Source organism: Arachis hypogaea, chromosome 2 (genome assembly GCF_003086295.3).
Source record: "Arachis hypogaea cultivar Tifrunner chromosome 2, arahy.Tifrunner.gnm2.J5K5, whole genome shotgun sequence".
NCBI classification, from domain to species: domain Eukaryota; kingdom Viridiplantae; phylum Streptophyta; class Magnoliopsida; order Fabales; family Fabaceae; genus Arachis; species Arachis hypogaea.
Window position 1 is genome coordinate 59,280,337 of NC_092037.1, and position 11,318 is coordinate 59,291,654.

Sequence of the window (11,318 nt, forward strand, 5' to 3'; positions counted from 1 at the left end):
ACTTCTTATTTTCTGTATATTACAAGCGACAGAGCTTATTCATTTTTTGTTATGAATATATTATAAGTGCTTTTGGTGGTCACTTAGATTCCATTCTGTTAGTATGATTGAAGGTAATTTTCAATTTTAATTTCCTTGCCCTCTTGGTTATGATTTGTTTCACTTTCAAGTTATTTACCATTTAATATAGTATTGTAATTTTTGACTTGATTTGATTTCATTATTCCTCTGCATTCTACTTTGCTTTTGACATATTGATTATGAGTTATGGTTTACATGGAAAGCTATTTCCTAGTTAAGGAACCCTATAATGTCATGCTAGTATGGAAATTTAGAGTAATAGCATATTATAAGGGTTGGTTATCTGTGGCTTTATATAATTTGAGATTTCTATTGAATGAGGTCTTAATATTTTAGATTTGGATTAATTAATTATCCTGTTGAATAGTAAGTTTTTCTTAGGATTAACATGTGCTTTGGACCTCTCTTCCAATCTACTCCCTTTTCTCTCTTCCAAATCTTTCACTTATGATTTTTGTTTTGCTTGTATCATACTCCACGTAACTCTGCAACATACTTTGTTATGTCTTATATAAGTATTTAACATGATTAGCGTCTCTTATGAATATTTCATTATAGATGTTTTTGTTCTTTCTGAGTTATGATTGTCAAACTTGGTGTTGTTAGCTTCTTCTGTTCTGATTAACGTCTTGATTTTAGTATCCTTTTATATATGCAAATACTAACCATAGAATTGCAGTTCAGCTTGGCAAGGGAAGATAGGATGTTTAGTTTGTTTCCTCCCCAACCCAATATTTTTATAATTTTTCCATTTCTCTTCTTGTAAAAGAGCAGTGGTTTTGACCATCAATTGCTGTTGACTTTGCTTTTTAAAAATTTTGAATTGGACATGGTAATAAAAAGGCCAACATTTCCTTCAAAGTTTTATCTTATTTTATTTCACATTTCTTTCAATTTGGTAAAAGCTTGAAGAAGAGAACCATTTATTTCACATGTTATAATGGCAAAAGCTTCTATTGTTCAGAGGTTTCTGTTAGTTGCAGTTATTGTAAATTTCATGGTAATTAGTAAATAATTAACTAATAAATTAATTATTATTTAAAAAAATAGAAAAATAAATTTTATAATTTCATGAAGTAGAAATAATTCAAATATAAATTTTGACATTAATTTTAAAGATTTTGGCACAAAATTGGGCCAACAGGCCAAACCGATTGGACTGGGCCGAAACCGGGCCATGGCCCAGCATATATAATATATAACTCAGCCTTCTTCCTTAGACACTTGATGGAATCATGCTGAATAGGGTGGAAACGCGAAGAAGAACCTTAACCCTCCCTTCTAATTTTCATCCATAACTTTCAATCTGGAGCTCCGATTGATGAGACGTCAACGACCACGCATTCGTCTCGAAATTCTGTACAAAAGCCACATATCAATTTGGTAAGAATCTAGCAATTTCTTACTCAGCCACTCTTTCCTAATTTCAAAATTTAAGGTTTTGAGTTTGATATATTATGTGATTTGATGTTCTAGACTTGAGTTAGCTTGAAGAAACTATTGGGTTTTATTCATTTGATGCGTTGGTAAGGTAAGAAACTGTTGAACCCTTGTGAATTATTGAATTAGTGAACCATTTGATAATTATAGTGATATTGTGTGAATTAGATTGTGTTCTTGTTGATTTGGAGTTCAATTTAGCGGTTTGGAACGAAATCCAGGTGATTAAGCTTGAGGAATTGACATTTGGAAGCTTGGAGTTTGTGAAAGGAGAGGTTTTTGAGGTGTTCCAAGCTTAGGGAGGAATCGGCCAAGGTATAGTTTTGGTTTCTTGTAGATAAAATATAATGTAATGTGAAAACTTAGGCTAGAAGGGTGTAAAATAGGAATGGACTTAATGAATTATTAATGGAGTATGTATATGGTACATGATGAGCGGATAATTTATACGCTTTTTGGCATTGTTTTTAGGTAGTTATTAGTAGGATCTAGCTACTTTTAGGGATGTTTTCATTAGTTTTTATGCTAAATTCACATTTCTGGATTTGACTATGAGTTTGTATGTTTTTCTATGATTTCAGGTATTTTCTGGTTGAAATTGAGGGACTTGAGCAAAACTCTGATAAAAGGCTAACAAAGGACTGCTAATGCTGTTGGATTCTGACCTCCCTGCACTCGAAATAGATTTTTTGGAGCTACAGAACTCCAAATGGCGCGCTCTCAACGGCTTTGGAAAGTATACATCCAAAGCTTTCCAGCAATATATAATAGTCCATACTTTATTCGAGATTAGACGACGCAAACTGGCGTTCAATGCCAGTTCCATGCTGCATTCTGGAGTCAAACGCCAGAAACACGTCACAAACCAGAGTTGAACACCAAAAACACGTTACAACTTGGCGTTCAACTCCAAAAGAAGTCTCTGCACGTGTAAAGCTCAAGCTCAGCCTAAGCACACACCAAGTGGGCCCCGAAAGTGGATTTCTGCATCAATTACTTACTTCTGTAGATCCTAGTAGCTAGTCTAGTATAAATAGGACATTTTATTATTGTATTAGACATCCTGGATTGTATTTTTGATCCTGTGATCATGTTTTGGGGGCTGGCCATTCGGCCATGCCTGGACCTTCATCACTTATGTATTTTCAACAGTGGAGTTTCTACACACCATAGATTAAGGGTGTGGAGCTCTGCTGTACCTCGAGTTTCAATGCAATCACTACTATTTTCCATTCAATTCAGTTTATTCCTTTTCTAAGATATTCATTGCACTTCACTATGATGAATGTAATGATCCGTGACACTCATCATCATTCTCACCTATGAACGCGTGACTGACAACCACTTCTGTTCTACCTTAGACCGGGCGCATATCTCTTGGATTTCTCAATCAGAATCTTTATGGTATAAGGTAGAATTGATGGTGGCATTCATGAGAATCCAGAAAGCCTAAACCTTGTCTATGGTATTTCGAGTAGGATTTAGGGATTGAATGACTGTGACGAGCTTCAAACTCGCAATTGTTGGGCGTGATGACAAACACAAAAGAATCAATGGATTCTATTCCGACATGATCAAGAACCGACAGATGATTAGTCATGTCGTGACAGAGCATTTGGACCTTTTTCACTTGGAGGATGGGATGTAGCCATTGACAACGGTGATGCCCTACATATAGCTTGCCATGGAAAGGAGTAAGAAGGATTGGATGAATGCAGTAGGAAAGCAGAGATTCAGAAGGAGCACATCATCTTCATACGCCTATCTAAAATTCCCATCGATGATCTCCATAAGTATTTCTATCTTTATTTTATGTTTTATTTATTGTTATTTTTGAAAACCAATATAACCATTTATTATCCGCCTAACTGAGATTTACAAGATGACCATAGCTTGCTTCATACCAACAATCTCCGTGGGATCGACCCTTACTCACGTAAGGTTTATTACTTGGACGACCCAGTGCACTTGCTGGTTAGTTGTACGAAGTTGTGAAGTTATGTTTGGACCATGGTATCATGCACCAAGTGTTTGGCGCCATTACCAGGGAGAGAACGAACATGAATGCCATTATCAGAAATCACAATTTTGCCTATCAAGTTTTTGGCGCCGTTGCCGGGGATTGTTCGAGTTTGGACAACTGACGGTTCATCTTGTTGCTCAGATTAGGTAATTTTCTTTTTTATTTTCGAAATTTTTCTTTTCAAAAATCTTTCAAAAAAAATATTTCCCTTTTGTTTTCAAAAATTATTCAAAATTTTTAAGAATGAATTCTAGAGTTTCATAGTAACATGTTGAAGCGTGGCTGGCTGTAAAGCCATGTCCAAATTCTTTTGGATTAAGGCTTCCACTTGTCAACATAAAGGGCATGTATAGAGAGTTGGATGAAGTATCAGCTGTTGCATGCCTGATTTATATTCTAAAGCTGGCTGGCCATTAAGCCATGTCCAACCCTTGGATGGGAGCTTTAGGCTAACATTGAAAGATTCCTGGAATTCTTATTAAAAATTTTGAATTTCTTGTTTTCTTTTTCCTATATGTTTTCTGAATAAAAAAAAGAAAATAAAAAAATCATAAAATCATAAAAACCAAAAATATTTTGTGATTCTTGTTTAAGTCTTGTGTCATGTTTCAAGTTTGGTGTCAATTGCATATTCATTTGTTCTTGTATTTTTCGAAAATTCATGCATTCATAGTGTTCTTCCTGATCTTCAAGTTGTTCTTGGTAAGTCTTCTTGTTTGATCTTTAAATTTTCTTGTTTTGTGTTGTATGATGTTTTTCATATGCATTTTTGCATTCATAGTGTCTAAGCATAAAAGATTTCTAAGTTTGGTGTCTTGCAAGTTTTCTTTGCATTAAAAATTTTTTCAAAAATATGTTCTTGATGTTCATCATTATCTTCAAAGTGTTCTTGGTGTTCATCTTGACATTCATAGTGTTCTTGCATGCATCATGAGTTTTGATTCATAATTTTCATGTTGTGAGTCATTTTTTTTATGTTTTTCCCTCTCATCATAAAAAATTTCAAAAATCAAAATAATATCTTTTCCTTTTTTTCTCTCATAAATTTCGAAAATTTGAGTTGACTTAGTAAAAAATTTTTTAAAACTTAACTATTTCTCATAAGTCAAGTCAAATTTTCAAATTTAAAAATCTTATCTTTTCAAAATCTTTTTCGAAAATCAAATCTTTTTCATTTTCTTATTAATTTTCGAAAATATTTAAAAATATTTTTTTTCAAAATCTTTTTCTTATCTTTATTTCAAAATTTCAAAAACTTTACTAACAATTAATGTGATTGATTCAAAAATTTGAAGTTTGTTGCTTTCTTGTTAAGAAAAGTTCAATCTTTAAATTCTAGAATCGTATCTTTTAGTTTCTTGTTAGTCAAGTAATCAATTTAAAAAAAATCAAATGTTTTTCAAAATATTTTTCCATCATATCTTTTTAATTATATCTTTTTCAAAAAGTTGACTTCAAAAAAAAAAATCTTTTCTAACTTCTTATCTTTTCAAAATTAAATTTTAAATCTTTTTGAACTAACTAATTGACTTTTGTTTGTTTCTTATCTTTTTCAAAACCACCTAACTACTTTCCTTCTCTAATTTTCGAAAATTCCTCACCTCTTTTTAAAATTATTTTTAATTAGTTAATTATTTTAAATTTAAATTTTAATTTTAATTCTTCTTTTAATTTTCAAAAATCACTAACTCTTTTTCAAAATTAATTTTCGAATTCTCTCCCTTTCATCTTCTTCTATTTATTTATTTATTTACTAACACTTCTCTTCATCTCAAAGAATCTGAACCTATCTTCACCCTTGTGTTTGGATTCTTACCTTTTCCTTCTTCTATTCCCTTTTTCTTCTACTAACATAAAGGAATCTCTCTACTGTGGTAAAGAGGATCCCTATTATTATTTTTTGTTTCCTTCTTTTTCATATGAGCAGGAGCAAGGACAAAAATACTCTTGTTGAAGCAGATCCTGAACCTGAAAGGACTCTGAAGAGGAAACTAAGAGAAGCTAAATTACAACAATCCAGAGACAACCTTACAGAAATTTTCAAAAAGGAAGAGGAGATGGCAGCCGAAAATAATAATGCAAGGAGGATGCTGGGTGACTATACTACACCTACTTCCAAATTTGATGCAAGAAGCATCTCAATCCCTGCCATTGGAGTAAACAATTTTGAGCTGAAACCTCAACTAGTTCCTCTACTGCAACAGAACTGCAAGTTCCATGGACTTCCATCAGAAGATCCCTACCAGTTTTTAACTAAGTTCTTGCAGATCTGTAAGACTGTTAAGACTAATGGAGTAGATCCTGAAGTCTACAGGCTCATGCTTTTCCCTTTTGCTGTAAGAGACAGGGCTAGAACATGGTTGGACTCAAAACCTAAAGATAGCCTGGACTCATGGGATAAGCTAGTCGCGGCGTTCTTGGCTAAGTTCTTTCCTCCTCAAAAGCTGAGCAAGCTTAGAGTGGATGTTCAAACCTTCAAACAAAAAGATGGTGAATTCCTCTATGAAGCTTGGGAAAGATACAAGCAGATGACCAAAAGATGTCCTTCTGACATGCTTTTAGAGTGGACCATTTTGGATATATTCTATTATGGTCTATCTGAGTTCTCTAAGATGTCACTGGACCATTCTGCAGGTGGATCCATTCACCTAAAGAAAATTCCTGCAGAAGCTCAAGAACTTATTGACATGGTTGCAAATAACCAGTTCATGTACACTTCTGAGAGGAATTCCGTGAATAATGGGACGCCTCAGAGGAAGGGAGTTCTTGAAATTGATGCTCTGAATGCCATATTGGCTCAGAACAAAATGTTGACTCAGTAAGTCAACATGATTTCTCAAAAGTCTGAATGGATGGCAAAATACATCCAACAGTACTAAAGAGGCATCTTCTGAAGAAAAAGCTTATGATCCTGAGAACCCTGCAATAGCAGAGGTAAATTATATGGGTGAACCTTATGAAAACACCTATAATTTATCATGGAGAAATTATCCAAATTTCTCATGGAAGGATCAACAAAAGCTTCAACAAGGCTTTAATAATGGTGGAAGAAATAGGCTCAGCAATAGCAAGCCTTATCCATCATCTTCTCAGCAACAGACAGAGAATTCTGAGCAGAGCACTTTTAATTTAGCAAACTTAGTCTCTGATCTATCTAAGGCCACTTTAAGTTTCATGAGTGAAACAAGGTCCTCCATAAGAAATTTGGAGGCACAAGTGGGCCAGTTGAGTAAGAAAGTCACTGAAACTCCTCCTAGTACTCTCCCAAGCAATACTGAAGAGAATCCAAAAAGAGAGTGTAAGGCCATTGATATAATCAAAATGGCCAAACCTAGAGAGGAAGGGGAGGACGTGAATCTCAATGAGGAGGACCTCATGGGACGTCTCCCAAGCAAGAAGGAGTTCCTTATTGAGGACCTGAAGGAATCTGAGGCTCATATAGAGACTATAGAGATCCCATTAAATCTCCTTTTGCCATTCATGAGCTCTGAAGACTATTCTTCCTCTGAAGAGGATGAGGATGTAACTGGAGAGCAAGTTGCTCAATATCTAGGAGCCATCATGAAGCTAAATGCCAAGTTGTTTGGTAATGAGACTTGGGAAGGTGAACCTCCCTTGCTCATTAGTGAACTAGATACATGGGTTCAGCAAACCTTACCTCAAAAGAGACAAGATCCTGGCAAATTCTTAATACCCTGTACCATAGGCACCATGACCTTTGAAAAGGCTCTGTGTGACCTGGGGTCAGGAATAGATCTTATGCCACTCTCTGTAATGGAGAAGCTGGGGATCATTGAGGTACATCTTGACATATTCTCATTACAAATGGCAGACAAGTCAGTAAGACAAGCTTATGGATTGGTAGAGGACGTGTTAGTAAAGGTTGAAGGCCTTTACATCCCTGCTGATTTCATAATCTTAGACACTAGGAAGGAGGAGGATGAAAGCATCATCCTTGGAAGACCTTTCCTAGCCACAGCAGGAGCTGTGATAGATGTTAACAGAGGAGAATTAGTCCTTCAATTGAATGGGGACTACCTTGTGTTTAAAACCCAAGGGTGTTCCTCTACAACCATGGAGAGGAAGCATGAAAAGCTTCTCTCAGTACAGAGTCAAACAGAGCCCCCACAATCAAACTCTAAGTTTGGTGTTGGGAGGCCACAGCCAAACTCCAAGTTTGGTGTTGAATCCCCACATCCAAACTCTAAGTTTGGTGTTGGGAGTCTACAACATTGACCTGATCACCTGTGAGGCTCCATGAGAGCCCACTGTCAAGCTATTGACATTAAAGAAGTGCTTATTGGGAGGCAACCCAATTTTTATTTATCTAATCTTATTTTTATTTTATTCTTCCTTTATGTTTTATTAGGTTCATGATCATGTGGAGTCACAAAATAAATACTAAAATTAAAAATAGAACAAAAAACAGCAGAAGAAAAAGCACACCCTGGAGGAAGGGCTTACTGGCATTTAAACGCCAATAAGGAGCATCTGGCTGGCGTTCAACACCAGAACAAAGCATGGATCTGGCATTGAACGCCAGAAACAAGCAGCATCCTGGCATTTAAATGCCAGAAATGCACCCTGAGGAGAGTTGGCGCTGAACGCCAGAAATAAGCATGGAACTGGCATTCAACGCCAGAAACATGCTGCAAATGGGCGTTGAACGCCCAAAACAAGCATGAAGCTGGCGTTCAATGCCAGAAACAAGCATCAATTTGGTGTTGAATGTCAGGATTGCATGCAGAGGGCGTTTTACACGCCTCATTGGTGCAGGGATGATAATCCTTGACACCTCAGGATCTATGGACCCCACAAGATCATCTCAGGATCTGTGGACCCCACAGGATCCCTACCTACCTCAACTCACCCTCTCTCTCTTTTTTCACACAATCCAATAAACACTCTTCCCCAAAAACCCTTCACCAATCACCTCAATCTCTCTTCCCCATCACCTCTTCACCACTCACATCTATCCACTCTTCCCCATAGATCCCACCTACCTTCAAAATTCAAAATCCCTTTTTCCACCCAACCTACCTGATAAACCACTATTTTATGGTTTATCTTGTGCTCAATTGAGTGGTTTTTATCAACTCTTTGCCTACTTATTCATATGATTTGCATGTTTTACATTCTCCTTCCTGATTTTGTGCTATGATTGAAAATATGCTTCTTTGGCTTTTATTTTCTTTTATTTAATCCTCTCTTATTACCATTAGATGCCTTGATATGTGTGTTAAGTGATTTCAGGAATTACATGGCAGGAATGGCTTAGAGGATGGAAATGAAGCATACAAAAGTGGAAGAAATACAAGAAGTTGAAGGAACTGCAAAGCTGTTAGCTTGACCCTCTCGCACTAAAACGATCATAACTTGAGCTACAGAGGTCCAAATGATGCGGTTCCACTCGTGTTAAAAAGCTAACGTCCGGGGCTTCGATTTAATATATAATTCGCCATAGTGACCGTACAGATAGGTGACGCGAACGTGCGCTCTACGCGGACGCATCGCATCTGCGAACTTCAATCCGCACGGACGCGTGGATGACGCCTCCGCGTCACTTTGCCGCGACCTGTACAGACCAGATTTCACAATCAGCGATTTTTGAGCTATTTCTGACCCAGTTTTTGACCCAGAGAACACAGATTAGAGGCTATAAAGTGGGGGAATACATCCATTCTTGATGATGCTTTCATAATTCACTTTTCATAGTTTAGATGTAGTTTTTAGTGAGAGAGGCTCTCTCCTCTCTCTTAGGATTAGGATTAGGAATAGAATTTATTTTAGGATTAGGATATCTTTTCACTTCAGGATTATTTCATCTTCATCTCAGGTTCAATGTTCCTTTTATTTATTTCCTCAATTTAGTTTATGGATTTCTATGTTTAACTCAACTTCTTTATTTGGCTACAACTGCCCATGTTACTTTTGATATTTTTATTTGAGGTATTTCAGATCTAAGATTCATATTTAGCTTTTTATATTATTGGCTTTAATTGATTAACTGGAAGCTCTTGAGTTATCAACTATTCATGATTGATCGTTATGTCAGCTAATTAACTAGAATTCCACTAACTCTAGTCTTTCCTTAGGATTTGGCTAGGACTTGGGAAATCTAACCAATTGGTTCACTGAACTTTCCCTTGCTTACGCAAAGGTTAACGAAGTGGGATTAACTTCCATTCTTATAGGAGTAACTAGGATAGGACTTCTGAATTTCATATCTTGCCAAGAATTTATTTTATAGTTAATTATTTATTTGTCCCTTAATTTACTTGTTCCCCACTTTCAAAACCCCAATTTACAAAACTCACAACCAATAATAAGAACATACCTCCCTGCAATTCCTTGAGAAGACGACCCAAGGTTTGAATACTCGGTTATCAATTTTAAAAGGGTTTGTTACTTGTGACAACCAAAACGTTTGTAAGAAAGGTTGATTGCTTGGTTTAGTAACTATACTTACAACGAGAGTTTACTATAACTTCTAAACCATCAATCTTCAGTTCTTCAAAATGGCGCCATTGCCGGGGAATTGCAAACGTGTGCCTTATTATTGGTTATTGTAAATATTTTTCAAAAAAAAAATTTTTACGCACGCGACGCGTAAGCGTCGCTGACGCGTCCACATCACTAGTGCATTTTGAAGAAAGGGAAATTGAACAGAACGTCACGCGAGAGCGTGGCTGGAGGCGTGCCCTTGGCACATATCATTACACGCGACCGCGTCGTTGACGCATCCGTGTCAAGTGCAAACATTGGCCTCCCACGCGTCCGCATCACTCACGCGGCCGCGTGCCCTGGGATTCAACGTAAAATGGGTGCACGACCAAAAGTTGTGCTAGAGTGGTGATGGATCGGTGCTGAACGCACAAATTCTTCCCACGCGGACGCATGGCTCACGCGTCCGCGTCATATCCTTCTAATGGCCACTCACGCGATCGCGTGACCCACGCGATCGCGTCACCCAACATTTGGAAAAAATAAAAATTTGAACAGAGAGTTATGCGAGCGCGAGGCTGCCCTCGTGCCAGTAGCATAACATGTGTCACGCGTCCGCGTGACCGACGCATCCGCGTCGATTCACTTAATGCGCATTTGCGCGAACGCGTCACTTACGGGTCCGCGTCGCTTGCGCCGCACAACTTATCCTAAATTGTCAAATATCTTATCTTTCTCTTCCCCAAATCCTACTTTTTCTTTTCCCTTCTTATTTCTTTCCTCCCCCTTCTTCCTTCCTCCTTCATTCTCACCTTCTACTTTTTTTTCTCTCTCACCACTATTATCCAGGTTTTTCTTTTCTTCTTCCCCCTTTACTTTTCTATTCGTCTTCTTTATTTATGTTTTCTTCTTCCTTTCTCTTTCTTTTTACTTTCATTGCATATGTTTTCTTTTTCTTTCCTTTTTATTGGTGCTGGAAATTTATTTAATCATTGTGGAGTATTACAAAATTTTTTGGCAATTATATTTTTAAAAGGGTTGCTTGCATGTCCAATTTATTATTTTCATTGAATTAGTTATCATGCATGCTAGGTGTTTGTGAAAAAGCCCGTATGGCATCATGCACTTTTCTACATTATTCTATTCTACTATTCAATGCTTGCTTTTTACAAATTCCCTTTACTATTTTATTAATTGAATTTAATTGTCAATACAAATGTGATAGTTTGTTACGAAGTGATGCTTGATCTATGCTACTCATGCCCTTGCCGGCATGCCAATAAACATCTTGCATCTACTTCCCTATCGTGCACTTATTCTATTCTATTTA

At 36.7% G+C, this 11,318-nt stretch overlaps 1 non-coding gene across 1 annotated transcript; it reads right to left on the reverse strand.

The window, feature by feature from the left end:
* Positions 1 to 5,994: 5,994 nt before the first annotated feature.
* On the reverse strand, positions 5,995 to 6,102 carry LOC112765935 (small nucleolar RNA R71). The gene has a single exon (XR_003183971.1). It is a non-coding gene; the product is annotated as a small nucleolar RNA R71 (small nucleolar RNA).
* Positions 6,103 to 11,318: the final 5,216 nt, after the last annotated feature.